This window comes from Bufo gargarizans, chromosome 3 (genome assembly GCF_014858855.1).
Source record: "Bufo gargarizans isolate SCDJY-AF-19 chromosome 3, ASM1485885v1, whole genome shotgun sequence".
Classification (NCBI taxonomy): Eukaryota; Metazoa; Chordata; class Amphibia; order Anura; family Bufonidae; genus Bufo; species Bufo gargarizans.
Window position 1 is genome coordinate 75,341,621 of NC_058082.1, and position 17,023 is coordinate 75,358,643.

A 17,023-nucleotide genomic window follows, 5' to 3' on the forward strand; every position below is an offset into this window, starting at 1 on the left:
TCCTTGCCATGTCCAATCTAGTCTCATTGACAGCGCAATGTACATAACCTGGGAGCAGTACTGGATAATGGCTCATAAATGCATTGTATGATTTGTGTAAATCTCAATTGTCCGCAGATTGTAGTCATTAGAGAACAAAGACTTGCTTGTTAATCATATTTTATGACCATTATAGTTCATGGAGCCAGATCTGACACAGCTGCACAAGACATTGAAAGGTGCTGTCAGCGTTCCAAGTGTAATTATGCCATTCGGTTCACAGACAAACGAGACAGAAGATAAATATTTTAAGAGATGGAACACATATGCATCCAGGTCAAACAGTATCCAACCCAGCATAGAAATCATGGAATATAAAAAACTACCGCAGGCTGGTACATAGGACACATTCCCCTTATTCGCAGATCGAATATTTTCTGCAGATCTTCGGTTGCAGAATCCACACTATAATTTGGCAACAATAGATTTTATTTTACAAACCTCATTCACTTATGGTATTAAAAAATCAGCAGCGGATTTTAGACATGTTGAAAATTTTTAAAGCCTGGACTATTCTATTTGGTGCATAAATGCCAAGGATTTTTACAGCGGATTCCATTAATTACTATGCAAATAGTAAAATCGATTGCTACATCTGCACCTAACTTTCTAGGTTGGATTTTTACATTGTGTATATGAATCCAACCTTCACAGCTGTAGTAACCTAAGGATAGAATGAATTACTGAAAAGGGGTAGACAGCTTAAAAAGAAAACAACAAAACTTTATTAATATATTAACATTAAAATGGAATTATCCCCTAACGAAATGTAAATATAACAAGGGCTGGTTTGGGTGGGTGACTGATGTGCTGCAGGACGGATGCTCAATTGTGTATGTGACCTACGCTGGGCACCACCTCGTCCATAGGGCAGCACAGCACACCCACAGAACAATGTAAGCAGTCAGGCTGGGATTCTTGTATGCATATGATCCCAGTACCTTGACCACATCTATAATTATACGGGGTCCCTGTATGTAATAGAAGGGATCTGTACAAACTAAATTCCCCAGAAAACCCCCTCTGCTGAACTGCAATGATGAATAGCCTAACTGGCCCTGCCTAGTAATATTAGCCCTGCTCAACGCATTTCTGAATATTCTATGACAACATTTTCATCAGGAACATGGAGGGCATTGCATACAGAGGCACCCAACTAGCAGACGTGGGAAGCGCAGCATCACCGGCGCTGGTAGGGCCGTGCGTGCGCGCTCCTCTCTGCTGGTTAAATAGACGGGATAATCCAGGAGGAGGGGGGCTTAGCCGGGGCAGCCAACACCTGGAGAGGGGCGTGGCGCAGCAGCGCAATGTCCCAGGTCCTGGTGCCGTGCCTCATAATGTGCTATCAAATGTCCCCTCCTGCATAAGGTATGATAGGGGAGATTACAAAGGCGGCCATACATAATTGTTGGTGTGTAGTGAGATTGCCACAATGAGCCATAAGGGTGTACAGAGAGGTGTATATATCATTAATAGTGTGGTGTTACACTATCCATGACTTATACATTATCCCTACTGTACACATGATCACATACCTCATTATACACTGTCTCCATCATTATGGGACAGACGATCAATAGATGGGCATACAAGATGCGGCAGGTGGAGTTGCCCTACTAGGGGGGCACAACGGATATATGATTGCACATAGCATAACCCTCAAAGCATAAGGTACAAGAAGTAATGAATGGGAGGAGAGTACGCTTCGTTAAGGTTTACATAACTACTCCTGCTCACAACGGTCGCATACCTGTGCAACATTGTTACTGTGCCCTGTACTATATAAGAGGGATCTATAGCAACCAGTGAGAGGAGTCTATGCCTCAGATGAAGCATGCATAGCTGCTCCTCTCATTTAAACCTTTTGGCTTCTCTAACTGAAAAAATCCATTCTAACTCCTTACAGAGTAATCTTTTATCCAGATCTCCACCCCTGGGAGATCGGACAATGTGTTCAATGCCCTTAAAGACAATGGCGGCAGCATTGCCATTATGGAGTTCGACGACGTGTCTGGCGAGGGTGGTATCACGGTTATCCCTAACCTGTCACAACTATGGTTTGGTCGTGACTTTTTGTGTCGCGTGTAGTTCTCAGTGGTCTGCTTGTTGTCTACCGCAGGTGAGGGCAGTTAGTATGTTGTCTCACGTGTGGTTGCCGCTGGCAACATGATGTTGTTGGCAGTGTAGCAGCCTGAGCTGGTTGCTAGGCGGCTCGCTGTCAAGGCATGTGGTTGCACCTGGCAACGTGTGTTTGTATGTGTTCACTTTCTATGTTTGGTTTGCACAGGTTTTAGTTGTGTGTGCGTTTCCCCTTTAAGTGACACTTACCTTGTCTGGTGTTGGAAGGGTTAACTCCTTTGCTAGTATGTGTCTGTGGGTGTGGCTGCTTGGGCTATTTAGCTCCTGCTGGATGCCTGTAGCTGAGGGGTACTCCAGCCATGCTTTATGCTGGAGTCATCCTCCTGGTCTTATATGCCATCTATCCAGTGAGGGCCACCCTTGTGGTCATAAAAATATATGTATGATGTTAAGAAGATGTTTTTATGCTCTCTATGTTGTTTGCAGCATAGGGTGTCCTGGATACCTGTGTGTTTTGTGTGTGTGCTGTGTCCTTAATGTTTGTGTGGACATCAGTACTTGTGCACGGGTTCCAGTCAGCGTGTCTATGGCAGGTAGGTGTAGTACTGGTTTAACTCACCTGCCATATCCATATGCTGTATATGTTTCCCCTCTCCTTGCTCCTTGGCCAGCGAGACTCCTGTTCGTCCGTGTCTAGGAAGAACAGGTCGTCTTACCCTGCTCCTAGTCCAGGGATTTCCTGAGGGCTAGTAGGGACCCTAGGTTCCAGATTATGAGCCCTCCTACCATCTGGGTTGGCTCATACGGTTAGGAGTCAGGGTCAGAATTAGGGACGCGCTAGGAGGTGACCTGCTCCATGATCCTGTCTTTCTGGCCTACCAGCTACCCTTATCCTATTGACATCGCACGGTTGAGGGTTTCCTCCACTCTCATCCGTGACATAACCACCCAGATGTTCCCCAACCCATTTCCTGAACTCCCAAAGCGTCTTTCCCACATACTGCAGGCCACAGGAACACGTAGCCAAGTATACAACCCCCGTGGTCCTAACCTAAGGATAGGTCGACAATATCTATCACCCAGAAAACCCCTTTAAGAGAAAATACTTTTTCCTCGATTGAGGAGAAACCTTTGCATTACCCGAAGCTGACATTTAACATGATCCTAGGAATTAGTTGCTTTTGCCCCCTTATTATCCATGGCAAAGAGGCCACATGAATGACGGGAGAAGCTCTGATGGGTGGGGGTCTGGGAGCTGAGCGCTTTGCCCTTTTGGGGGAGCACTTAGCTAAGTGCTTCTGCCTCTTTATTCCAGTGATCGGTGGGAGTCTCAATCAAAGTGAGATGGGGAGAAAACTGTGCTGACAGGTTCCTGTTAACTGCAAATTGCTCTATTTTATCATTTTCCAAAACGTCCGTTAATTTCCAAAAACGTATTTGGCTCGATGGCTCGTATCATTTATAAACTAAGCTAAATAAATATCTCTTTACCTGCCCCAGTGTAGTATGAGGCTTAGGGTACAGCCATATGGTCAGGTTCTGACCAGGAGTGGATCAAAGAAGGAGAGAAAATATAAAGGACAGATATGACTTCTCCTTGTTTTTTTAATTAACTCCTGGTTTTTGCTTTCAAAACTGCTTCTAGAACTCTGATTGTGTGGCGGTACCCTTAGGACCGCTGCCACACGTTGATATCATGTTTTACTTTTTAGTACTAGAAGGCTTAAAAGTATTTCAAATAGACGTGATCTTTAGAGATGGCTTTGCTGTTCGCCCAGCAGTCGTTTTGCGGTGAACTTTGCTCGTTCGCGATACTCCGAACATGCGAACATATGGCGATGTTCGCGTGCACAATATTCTTTTACATTGCACCAAATTCTGACCCATGACACATCCATCAGGTGGGACAGGACAGCCAATTGAGATGTTTCAGCACATGGACACACCCCCACCCTATAACAGAACCGGATCTGGCACCCATTTTACATTCTGTGTTTTGCCAGTGTAGGGAGAGGTTGCTTTGTGGAGCAGGGACAGACTGTTAGGGGCATCAAACGCTAGCTAATATGGCCACAAAAGTCCTTTTAAGGATTGGTAAAAGTGTGATATTGATAAGTGTGATATACTGAGGGGTGTGATATACTTATAATATACTTTCTAACATAGAAAGTATATTATAGTGCATTTGTATTGTGCAGCAGTTGTGTGCGGTTCTGCTGCGATACCGCAGCTATATAGAGGGGCAAACGCTTTTGTAATAACTAATTGCAACTGGTGTGATATACCTGCTGCCCCCAAAAAAACTGATTGAGGGGTGTGATATATCTATAATATACTTTCTAACATAGAAAGTATATAGTGCATTTGTATTGTGCAGCAGTTGTGTGCGGTTCTGCTGCAATACCGCAGGTATATAGAGGGACAAGCGCTATTGGAACAACTATTTGCAACGGGTGTGATATACCTTTTGCCCAAAAAAAAAACGTATTGAGGGGTGGAATATACCTGCTTCCACAAAATAGTGATTAAGGGGTTTGATATACCTGCTTCCACAAAATACTGATTAAGGGGTGCGATATATCTGTTTCCACCAAATATTTATTAAGGGGTTCTATATACCTGCTTCCACAAAATACAAATTGAGGGGTGCAATATACCTGCTTCCACAAAATACTGATTGAGGGGTGCAATATACCTGCTTCCACAAAATACTGATTAAGGGGATTGATATACCTGCTTCCACCAAACACTGATTGAGGGGTGCGATATACCTGCTTCCACAAAATACTGATTAAGGGGATTGATATGCCTGCTTCCACCAAATATTGATTGAGGGGTGCAATATACCTGCTTCCGCAAAATACTGATTAAGGGGTTTGATATTTGATATAAAAAAAAAATCTCCCACGGATTCACTATGCCCCTCAGTGAATACCTTGGGGTGTCTACTTTCCGAAATGAGGTCATTTGTGGGGTGTGTTTACTGTTCTGGCATTTTGGGTGGGGCTAAATTGTGAGCAACCCTGTAAAGCCTAAAGGTACTCGTTGGATTTGCGGCCCCTTTACGCACCTAGGCTGCAAAAAAGTGTCACACATGTGGTATCACCGTATTCAGAAGAAGTAGGGCAATGTGTTTTGGGGTGTATTTTTACATATACCCATGCTGGGTGAGAGAAATATCTCTGTAAATTGACAACTTTGTATAAAATGTTTTAAAAAGTTGTCATTTACAGAGATATTTCTCACACACAGTATGGGTATATGTATAAATACATGAGTACGGCGATACCACATGTGTGACACATGTGTGACACTTTTTTGCAGGCTAGGTACGCAAAGGGGCCCAAATTCCAATGAGTACCTTTAGGATCTCACAGGGCATTTTTACGCATTTGGATTCCAAACTACTTCTCACGCTTTAGGGCCCCTAAAATGCCAGGGCAGTATAAATACGAGGGCGAGTTCATAGAAGTTTTTATTTTTTTGCACAAGTTAGCGGAAAATGATTTTTTCAATTTTTTTCCTTACAAAGTCTCATATTCCACTAACTTGTGACAAAAAATAACATTTTACATGAACTCGCCATGCCCCTCACGGAATGCCTTGGGGTGTCTTCTTTCCAAAATGGGGTCACTTGTCGGGTATTTATACTGCCCTGGCATTTTAGGGGCCCTAAAGCATGAGAAGAAGTCTGGAATCCAAATGTCTAAAAATGCCCTCCTAAAAGGAATTTGGGCCCATTTGCGCACCTAGGCTGCAAAAAAGTGTCACACATGTGGTATTGCCGTACTCAGGAGAAGTAGGGCAATGTGTTTTGGGGTGTCTTTTTACATATACCCTTCCTGTCTGTGAGAAATATCTCTGTAAATGACAACTTTTTCAATTTTTTTATACAAAGTTGTCAATTTAGAGATATTTCTCTCACCCAGCATGGGTATATGTAAAAATACACCCCAAAACACATTGCCCTACTTCTTACGGCGATACCACATGTGTGACACTTTTTTGCAGCCAAGATGCGCAAAGGGGCCAGAATTCCAATGAGTACCTTTAGGATTTCACAGGGCATTTTTACGCATTTGGATTCCGTGAGGGGTATGGTGAGTTCATGTAAGATTTTATTTTTTGTCAGTTAGTGGAATATGAGACTTTGTAAGAAAAAAACAAAACAAAAAATAAATAAAAATTCTGTTAACTTGTGCCAAAAAAAAAAATCTTCTATGAACTCGCCATGCCCCTCAAAAGTGATCTTTATAGCGCCGCAGCATGTTTTTGCGGAACGGAATTGCGGACCCATTCATTTCGCAATTGCGGACAAGAAAAGGCATTTTCTATATAGTTCTGGCAATGTGCAGATCCGCAAAATGCGGATCCGCAAAACACATACGGATGTCTGAATGGAGCCTTACAGGGGGGTAATCAATGACAGGGGGTGATCAGGGAGTCTATATGGGGTGATCAGGGGTTAATAAGTGACAGGGGGGGTGTAGTGTAGTGTGGTGATTGGTGCTACTTACAGAGCTGCCTGTGTCCTCTGGTGGTCGATCAAAGCAAAAGGGACCACCAGAGGACCAGGTAGCAGGTATATCAGATGTTGTTAACAAAACAGCGTCTGATATACCTTTCTGATGCGATTATTTTAACATCTACAGCCTGCCAGCGAATGATCATCGCTGGCAGGCTGTAGTATAACTTCCGAACAGCGCGCCGCTGTGAACGCGCGCGCGTTCACGCGAAATATCGGGTCTCAAGAGATGACGCCGATCGGCGTTAGTGTGACCTGAGGGAGCCCCGCAATGATGCCAATCTTTAGTGTAACGGGAAGAAGTTAAGGGGTTCTATATACCTGCTTCCACAAAATACAGATTGAGGGGTGCGATATACCTGCTTCCACAAAATACTGATTAACCCCTTAAGGACATAGGACGTACCGGTACGCCCTATTTCCCGAGTCCTTAAGGACCAAGGACGTACCGGTACGTCCTAACTAAAACGGTCACGCCCCAGGGGTTAATTTGAACAGGATGCCGGCTGAAATCATTCAGCCGGCATCCTGTTAAAACGCCAGGGGGGTCATGTGATGGCGGCGGGTGGTGCAGGGGGGGTGTCGCAGGCGGTGGGGGCCTTGCGGGAGGCGGGCGGTGCGGCAGGCGGATCGCGATCCCCCGCCCGCCTCCCATTGCATAATCGTTGGTGTACAGTGGGTATACCAGGGTGCCAGCACATTGCTGGCACCCTGGTATAAACGGCTGACATCGTTGATGCGATGTCAGCCGTTTAACCCTTTCCATACAGCGGTCCGTACGGACCGTTGTATGGAAAGAGTTAACAGTAAGAAGGAGCTCCCTCCCTCTCCGATCGGGGGGTTGCTGTGCCTTTGCAGCCCCCCGATGGGAGAGGGAGAGAGCCCCCAGACAGCCCCCCGAAGCCCTGTCCTCACCCTTCCCCGTCTGCGAAGTTGTGGCAGACGGGGAAGGTTCCCATGGCAACAGGACGCCTGCTCAGGCGTCCTGCTGTCCATGGTGCTGAACAGATCTGTGCTGAAAGCATAGATCTGTTCAGTGTGTAGTAAAATACAGTACAGAAACCTATATAGGATCTGTACTGTATTTTACAGACATCAGACCCACTGGATTTTCAAGAACCAAGTGGGTCTGGGTCAAATTTTTTAAAAAATAAGTGAAAAAAGTTAAGATAAAAAAAAACATTTATTACTGAATAAAAATTAAAAAAATAAAATACACTACACATATTAGGTATCGCCGCGTCCGTAACGACCTGATCTATAAAACGGTCATGTTACTTTCCCCGCACAGTGAACGCCATAAAAATAAAAAAATAAAAACCATGAGAAAATTGAAATTTTGCCCACCTTACTTCACAAAAAAGGTAATAAAAGTGATCAAAAAAGTTGCATGTACGCCAAAATAGTACCAATCAAACCGTCATCTCATCCCGCAAAAAATGAGACCCTACTCAAGATAATCGCCCAAAAACTGAAAAAACTATGGCTCTTAGACTATGGAAACACTAAAACATCATTTTTTTTGTTTCAAAAATAAAATCATTGTGTAAAACATACATAAATAAAAATAAAGTATACATATTAGGTATTGCCGCATCCGTATCGACCGGCTCTATATAAATATCACATGACCTAACCCCTCAGGTGACCACCTTAAAAAAAAAAAAAAAAAAACTGTGTAAAAAAAGCAATTTTTTGCCATCTTACGTCACAAAAAGTGTAATAGCAAGCGATCAAAAAGTCATATGCACCCCAAAATAGTGCCAATCAAACTGTCATCTCATCCCACAAAAAATGAGACCCTACTCAAGATAATCGCCCAAAAACTGAAAAAACTATGGCTCTTAGACTATGGAGACACTAAACAATTTTTTGGTTTTAAAAATGAAGTTATTGTATAAAACTTACATAAATAAAAAAAATTGTATACATATTAGGTATCGCCACGTCCGTGACAACCTGCTCTATAAAATTACCACTTGATCTAACCTGTCAGATGAATGTTGTAAATAACAACAAAAAAAGTGCCAAAAAAGCTATTTCTTGTTACCTTGCCGCACAAAAAGTGTAATATAGAGCAACTAAAAATCATATGTACCCTGAACTAGTACCAACAATACTGCCACCCTATTCCGTACTTTCTAAAATGGGGTCACTTTTTTGGGAGTTTCTACTCTAGGGGTGCATCAGGGGGGCTTCAAATGGGACATGGTGTCAAAAAACCAGTCCAGCAAAATCTGCCTTATAAAAACCGTATGGCATTCCTTTCCTTCTGCGCCCTGCCGTGTGCCCGTACAGCAGTTTACGACCACATATGGGGTGTTTCTGTAAACTACAGAATCAGGGCCATAAATAATGAGTTTTGTTTGGCTGTTAACCCTTGCTTTGTAACTGGAAAAAAAATATTAAAATGGAAAATCTGCCAAAAAAGTGAAATTTTGAAATTGTATCTCTATTTTCCATTAAATCTTGTGCAACACCTAAAGGGTTAACGACGAGGGGTGTAGTTTCTTAGATGGGGTCACTTGTATGGAGTTTCTACTCTAGGGGTGCATCAGGGGGGCTTCAAATGGGACATGGTGTCAAAAAAACTGTCCAGCAAAGTCTGGCTTCCAAAAACCATACGGCGCACCTTTCACTCTACGCCCCGCTGTGTGGCCGTACAGTAGTTTACGGCCACATATGGGGTGTTTCTGTAAACGGCAGAGTCAGGGCAATAAAGATACAGTCTTGTTTGGCTGTTAACCCTTGCTTTGTTAGTGTAAAAAATGGGTTAAAATGGAAAATTAGGCAAAAAAATGAAATTCTCAAATTTCATCCCCATTTGCCAATAACTCTTGTGCAACACCTAAAGGGTTAACGAAGTTTGTAAAATCAGTTTTGAATACCTTGAGGGGTGTAGTTTCTTAAATGGGGTCACTTTTATGGAGTTTCTACTCTAGGGGTGCATCAGGGGGCTTCAAATGGGACATGGTGTCAAAAAAACTGTCCAGCAAAATCTGGCTTCCAAAAACCATACGGCGCACCTTTCACTCTACGCCCCGCTGTGTGGCCGTACAGTAGTTTACGGCCACATATGGGGTGTTTCTGTAAACAGCAGAGTCAGGGCAATAAAGATACAGTCTTGTTTGGCTGTTAACCCTTGCTTTGTTTGTGGAAAAAATGGGTTAAAATGGAAAATTAGGCAAAAAAATGAAATTCTCAAATTTCATTCCCATTTGCCAATAACTCTTGTGCAACACCCAAAGGGTTAACAGAGTTTGTAAAATCAGTTTTGAATACCTTGAGGGGTGTAGTTTATAGAATGGGGTCATTTTTGGGCGGTTTCTATTATGTAAGCCTCGCAAAGTGACTTCAGAGCTGTAGTGGTCCCTAAAAATTGGGTTTTTGTAAATTTCTGAAAAATTTCAAGATTTGCTTCTAAACTTCTAAGCCTTGTAACATCCCCAAAAAATAAAATATCATTCCCAAAATAATTCAAACATGAAGTAGACATATGGGGAATGTTAAGTCATCACAATTTTTGGGGGTATTACTATGTATTACAGAAGTAGAGAAACTGAAACTTTGAAATTTGCTAATTTTTCAAATTTTTTGGTAAATTAGGTATTTTATTATGCAAAAAAATTAATTTTTTTGACTTTATTTTACCAGTGTCATGAAGTACAATATGTGACGAAAAAACTATCTCAGAATGGCCTGGATAAGTCAAAGTGTTTTAAAGTTATCAGCACTTAAAGTGACACTGGTCAGATTTGCAAAAAATGGCCTGGTCCTTAAGGTGAAAATGAGCCTGGTCCTTAAGGGGTTAAAAACCTTTTTGGGCAACACATCACCAGGCTCAGATGGCCTTCCTTTTGTCTATTGTAGATATAGTAAAATATTACTGCCATTGCTACTAGAGGATTTTAATGAATCCTGTTGCCAGGGGAGACTACCGACCTCTATGTTAAAGGCTAATATCTGTCTAATTATAAAGAAAAATAAAGATCCATTGGATTTAGAGTCATATCGTCCAATTTTGCTGTTAAATTGATAGCCAAAGTTCTGGCTCTGAGATTAAAAGATCATATTAAATCTATTATTGGAAGAAAACAAGGTGGATTTATTCCTGTCAGGACCCTCTTTGATAACACCGATAGGGTGTTTATGAATATGCAGATAGAGGGTGGCGGACTACGCTCCATCCTGTCACTGGATACCACTAAGGCTTTTGACCGGGTGGAGTGGAGGTTCCTATGGAAATGTACGGAGTATTTTGGATTGGGACAAATGTAGTACCCCAGGGGGGGCACTACCATTCCTACACCCAGCTACTGTCTCTAATGGCTAACTATTACAAATAATGTCATCTGTGTATTTGATTCCAGGTCTTACACTGTGCCTTAATAATATTGATATGTAACTTTTGTATTGTATTATATGCACTGCGGCTGCTTGTCCAGCAGGTGGCAGTGTATATGGCAGAGAGTACCTTTAGATAGAATAGAACTTACCACTCCATTCTCCCTCTTTTGGGCAGAAGTGGGCTAGGCCTGTTTCCTACCAAGGGAGTGTTTGCAGGAAGAGATAGGGAGTTGAGAGTTGGAAGGAGATGAGAAATGGCACTGTGAGAGGAATCAACAGCAAAGGAACCCACTTAAAGGTACAAAAACTGCTAGAAAGCCCAGTAACCAGACGAAAGCCCGAGATTAGCACAGCAGAGAGAGAAAGAGCAAAGTAACTCAGTTTTGCCTGCCAGTTTAACCTAAAAATTGCTGGAGCCAAGAGATAGATCAAGTATTGTCTGGATGCAAGTTTATTAAAGTAAAACTGTTCAACTTTACCAAGTCTGGCCTCGACTTATTCTCCACCAACTACAAATCACTTATTTTATTGGTGTTGATACCCTGGGGAGCGATGGTATCCAGGTAGGAGCACCGTGACACAAACTAGTAGGGACACAATATACCACTCGGCATTCCTAAACACTGGGATTAGATCGTCCTTGTGGGGCGGCCCATTGCACAAGCATATATTAACCACCTAACTGTTTTGCCGGAGTCCAGCTCTGGCAGTGGGAAAAGTAGCTAACTGGAGGGGCAGGGATGCTTTAGATGCTGCTATCTCCTGAGTGGTAGCAGCTAAAAACATGCAACTGGTTTTGTTTAAAAGCTGACGTTCCTTTCATACAAGACCAAAATGACAGCTAAAGTCCAAGCAACAGAGGAGAAATCACTGTTAGAAATCGAGTTGGGAATAATCGCGGGTAAAACCTGCTTTTACTTTCACTTTCAGCTGCATTCACAGCATCCCGATTTCTATCAGTGATATCTTCCCCTGTACTAAACGTATTGCTGTCATTCTAGTATTGTCTGAAAGCCAAATGTCTGGAATGTCAGCTTTAAAACAAGATCAGTTGCATGTTTCTAGCTGCTACTATTCAGGAGATAGTAGCATCTAAAGCAGCCACCCCCCTCCAGTTAGTTACTTTTCTGCTACTGTGTGAGGAGGTAATATTGAATGCACCCATATGGTGGGCCCCCAAAATAAATTTTACTGGTGGGCCCTAGGCTCTCCAGTCCGACACTGCTTTGAGGGGTTTAGTATCGAAGGAAAATCTGAAAAACTTCTATTCAGATGAAATTGTATCGTTTGTTTAAGACCCTCAAAAGAACTTTAGCTGTGTGATGGGAGCATTGTTTTATTATGGTGATCTACCTGGTCCTAATATCAACTGGTCAAAATCCTCCGTATTGCAGTTGGATAGAAATTTGGAATTAGACCTGCCGAAAATTTACATTTTGGGTAAGACTGAAACATTAGAATATTTGGGGATATATTGGAAACATCGAAGTTGGATGAATATGTTTTTAACAATATTATTCCCTTGCTTAAAAGGGTTGTCTCATTTCAGCAAATGGCATTCATCATATACAGAAAGTTAATACAAGGCACTTACTAAGGTATTGTGATTGTCCATATTGCTTCCTTTTCTGGCTGGACTCATTTTTCCATCACATTGTACACTTATTTTTTCCATGGTTACGACCACCCTGCAATCCAGCATGGGTGGCCGTGCTTGCATCCTACAGGAAAAAGCATCGGCCTACAGTATGTGCGCTACTATGTGGCCACCAGTGAGGCCAGTTCTTTTTCCTATAGTGCGTAAGCACTATTACCGCTGTTGGACTGCAGGGTCCTTGTAACCCTTGCATATGAGCAGTGTATAACGTGATGGAAAAATGAATCCATCCATCAAAGGAAGCAATATGGACAATCACAATACATTAGTAAGCCGAAGCCAAGTCCGCATCAGAGTTTTAAAATGGTTTTTAACTTTAAAAATCAACCAAAGTTATTCACCGAAGTCTCACGGAGGCCATACATTGTATTGCTGTAAGGAGATAGGCAAGTGGGCCTCTTGGTTTTAAAATGCCAGGGCTGAATTTCCATCCCAGTCCTGGTCTGACCAACCAACAGTTGGTAAAGACTCTGGGGGAGATTTATCAAAACTGGTGTAAAGGGAAACTGGTTTAGTTGCCAATAGCAACCAATGAGATTCCACCTTTCATTTGGCAAAGGAGCTCTGAGAAATGGATTAATTAGCTGACTAGTGTGTGACACTTTGAGCCTAGAGTATTGAACCTTTTCACAAAATTCTAATTTTAAGCTGCATTACTGCAATTCCTTTTAATTTGCATTACTGAAATAAATGGACTTTTGCACGATATTCTAATTTTTCGAGTTTCACCTGTATATTAGAAAATAGTTCATAGCAGATAGGCTCTTGTAGTTGCTTACCTCATGTAGATCTTTCTCATGCTCTTTTTTACAATTCGGTCTGACCCATTTTCACTATGTAAACACATCCCTCTGGTTTGTTTCCATCCTGTATGTAGCACTTCTTGTTGCCTGTTCCAACCAAACCCATGATGCACTTCTTTTATTTACTTATTGTTTATTTTACTCACTTATATACTCTACCACATCTCTCTCTTTGTGTTATTAAGTGATTAAGTTTTATTTACAAACAGCTGGAAAACCCCTTTAACCCCCTTTACAACCACCTCGGTACATGTAAGACGGAAGTCGTGTCTTCAAATATGGTGTCCACTCACAAGCACAGGGGGTACCATAGTAAAAAAACAAAAATAAAAAATCAATATAAAAATTTAAATCACCCCCATCGTAGTCATCCCTGCGTCCTGAACGGCGAATGAAGCAGTCGTGTCAGTTTTACTGCATACTGAAAGCTGTAGTAATTAAACCCATAAAACTGTGGCAGAATTGCGTTCTTTTCCAGTTCCAGCTTCCTGTTATATGCAACAGTAAATGGTGCCATTAGAAAGTACTACTTGTCCAACAAAAAAAACAAAAAACATCATTTGGCTATGAGAATGGAAAAACTGCTCCAGGAAGGCAGGATGTGAAAAACTAAAACACAAAAACGTTAAATTGCCCAGGGCTGAAAGGGTTAATATCACATATATTATTATCTCCAAGCTAAAAGCCAAAATGCAAATATGGTCCTTAAATCTGGTGATTCTTGCTCTAGGACCCCACTGATGTCATGTCAGAAGTCCGCAATAAAACCAGATGGTTGCTCTAAGCTGTACACAGAAAGGAAACAATTATGAATTACCATATTTTTTGCTTTATAAGACACATAACCCCCCCCCCCCCAAAAAAAAAAAAGCATCTAATAAAGCGAATACTAGTGAGCACTTCTATTATGAAAGAGCTCACAAGGATATTCAGAGAGGCGGCAGAGCAGAAGAGGTAATTTAATTTATTTTTGGGCAGATTTGAGCTCTGATATGGGAGGTCTCATCTGAACTCTGATTTGGGGGGGGGGGGGGGGTCTGATCTGAGCTCTGATATGGGAGGTCTGATCTGAGGTCTGATATGAGGGGGTCTCATCTGAGCTCTGGTATGGGAGGTCTGATCTGAGCTCTGATATGAGGGGTCTGATCTGAGCTCTGATATGGGAGGTCTGATCTGAGGTCTGATATGAGGGGGTATGATCTGAGCTCTGATATGAGGGGTCTGATCTGAGCTCTGATATGGGAGGTCTGATCTGAGGTCTGATATGAGGGGGTCTGATCTGAGCTCTGGTATGGGAGGTCTGATCTGAGCTCTGATATGAGGGGTCTGATCTGAGCTCTGATATGGGAGGTCTGATCTGAGGTCTGATATGAGGGGGTCTGATCTGAGCTCTGGTATGGGAGGTCTGATCTGAGCTCTGATATGAGGGGTCTGATCTGAGCTCTGATATGGGAGGTCTGATCTGAGGTCTGATATGAGGGGGTATGATCTGAGCTCTGATATGAGGGGTCTGATCTGAGCTCTGATTTGGGGGGCCTGATCTGAGCTCTGGTATGGGAGGTCTGATCTGAGCTCTGATATGAGGGGTCTGATCTGAGCTCTGATTTGGGGGGCCTGATCTGAGCTCTGGTATGGGAGGTCTGATCTGAGCTCTGATATGAGGGGTCTGATCTGAGCTCTGATTTGGGGGGCCTGATCTGAGCTCTGGTATGGGAGGTCTGATCTGAGCTCTGATATGAGGGGGTCTGATCTGAGCTCTGATATGGGGTCTGATATATGATGGGTCTGATCTAAGGTCTGATATGGTAAGTCTGATTTGAGGTCTGCGGTCTAATTGGAGATTCTGATAAAGATTGGGAGTCTTATCTGAGGTCAGTGGTTGTCTCTTTTCAGCAATTGGCAGTTATCTTGTAGCGAAAGTGAATACAAGACACTTAGACACTTACTAATGTATTGTGATTTTCCATATTGCCTCCTTTGCTGGCTTGATTAATTTTCCATCATATAATACGCTGCTTGTTTCCATGGTTACAACCACCCTGTAAGCCACCAGCGGTGGCCGTGCTTGCATACTACTGGTGGCTGGGGTCGTAGGAGTACACATAGGCCGGTGCTTTTTCTTATAGTGTGGAAACACGACCACCGCTGCTGGATTGCAGGGTGGTCGTAACCCCTGGATATGAGCAATGTATAATAGGATGGAAAAATGAATCCAGCCAGCATAGGAGGCAATATTGACAATCACAATACATTAGTAAGTGCCTTGTGTTAACTTTCTCTATATGATAAATTCCCTTTGCTGAGGTAAAGTGAGACAACCCCTTTAAGTAGAGACATCAAATAAGCTTGAGCCATAGGCCGCATTGTCATGACTGGTTCATACACTGTCATAACATGGCTGCCTTCCTTGCATGTAGGAGACAAGTAAACCTCATATCTTCTGTCTACCTCATTCAGTGGAGCGTTGTAAGATCTGCTAAAAATGGATGACAAATACCGCTGAGGTATCCCACTAGAGTCAATAGGGATCTGGCGGTGCATGGCATTATTCGGCTATGCTGGATATGGTAAACTCTTGTAGCCTGTTCTCTGCCGGACCGGACTACCGGATTAGTTTACCGCATGTGTGACCCTACCCTAAGCCCCCGTGTGCTGCTCAGCCTCAATGATGAATGTGCTTTGTCCAAAACCCAGCTATTCCCCGCAGAGGTTTTCGTGTGTAATACAAGTCCACTCTCTAAAGCACTTACTGTGATTTCTGCCTCTCAGGACCATTACCACAATCTGTCCTGAAACTGAACTACAGCGCATCTAATATAATGTCCAATGGTAAAGACAATTGGGCAGGAATAAAAGTCAAACCATTAGAAGCAGACGGGCTACAGAGAAAACCTATTCATTCTTCAAAGTTGTCTGCATTACCCGGTCACAGGGAAAGGAATACTCCCCGGAGATTTGCATTGAAATGAGTATGCAAAAGACGGTGAAGCAATGGGATTCAGTGCAGCACATCCTCCATGCAGCTTGGATTCACAGCAAACTACTTGATACAGCACAAAACCCACTGAGAGCAAATGAATCTGGACCATCTGTGCCACAAATGCCAGTGGAACAAAGACTTCTCAGCAGACCTACTCCTTTGTGCTCTACGTCAAAATAACAGGAGAAGAGGGGCAACTACCCATGAGCACGAGAATGATTTATCTGCACAGTGTAGCAGGTGATATTCTATATCAAGACTATGTCTTTCTGTCTTCTGAAATGTAATTCTGTGTGATCCAGAACACTGCATACAGTTTTATATGAGTTTGTGTCTGACATATAGACGCACTAAAAATTTAAAAGATCTTCTGGTTAACAGCTATCATCCAGGCCACCGGGCAAAGTTGAATCCCGATTCAAGAGGTCCCAAATGGGGGTGTTCCCCATGTAGGAAGTGTGTTCCATGCTCCAACATTGATAAGGCCTCCGCCTTTAGTAATCCATTTGCGAATAGTAAACAGTAAACCAGCGCACATACCATTACGTGCAACACACCTGGTGTGATATACTTGGGGATGCGCCCATGTCAAC